The sequence below is a fragment of the Triticum aestivum genome, chromosome 6A, assembly GCF_018294505.1.
Source record: "Triticum aestivum cultivar Chinese Spring chromosome 6A, IWGSC CS RefSeq v2.1, whole genome shotgun sequence".
Classification (NCBI taxonomy): Eukaryota; Viridiplantae; Streptophyta; class Magnoliopsida; order Poales; family Poaceae; genus Triticum; species Triticum aestivum.
Window position 1 is genome coordinate 55,197,787 of NC_057809.1, and position 434 is coordinate 55,198,220.

A 434-nucleotide genomic window follows, 5' to 3' on the forward strand; every position below is an offset into this window, starting at 1 on the left:
ATAACAAAGCTACGCCTCAACTAATAATAATCAAAAAGAGAATGTTTGGAAGCACACGAAATCCATACATGTTTGCAGTTACACTCTAAGAATATAACTGATAAACCATGAATTTTCATGTGTTATTCTGCGAAAAAATGTAACTATAGATCTAACTATTGCATATTCATGATGACCCGTTTTTGTCTCTTGAGAGAAAGACCAAGCAACTGAAAAAAAAGACATTTCTAAATAAAATAATAGTGGACGTGATCTATCGATGGCATCAGATACAGCGATTTGTGGAGACTTAAACTTGCTCGAAAATACATGACACAACTGAAAATGTTCCCTCCCCCGCCGCCGCCGGCCCCCTCGCCTGCTTTCGCCGCCGGGCGAGCGCCTCCAGGCTCGCCCCGCTCCCTCCCCTCCCCCCTCTCCTCCCCCCACCCCTG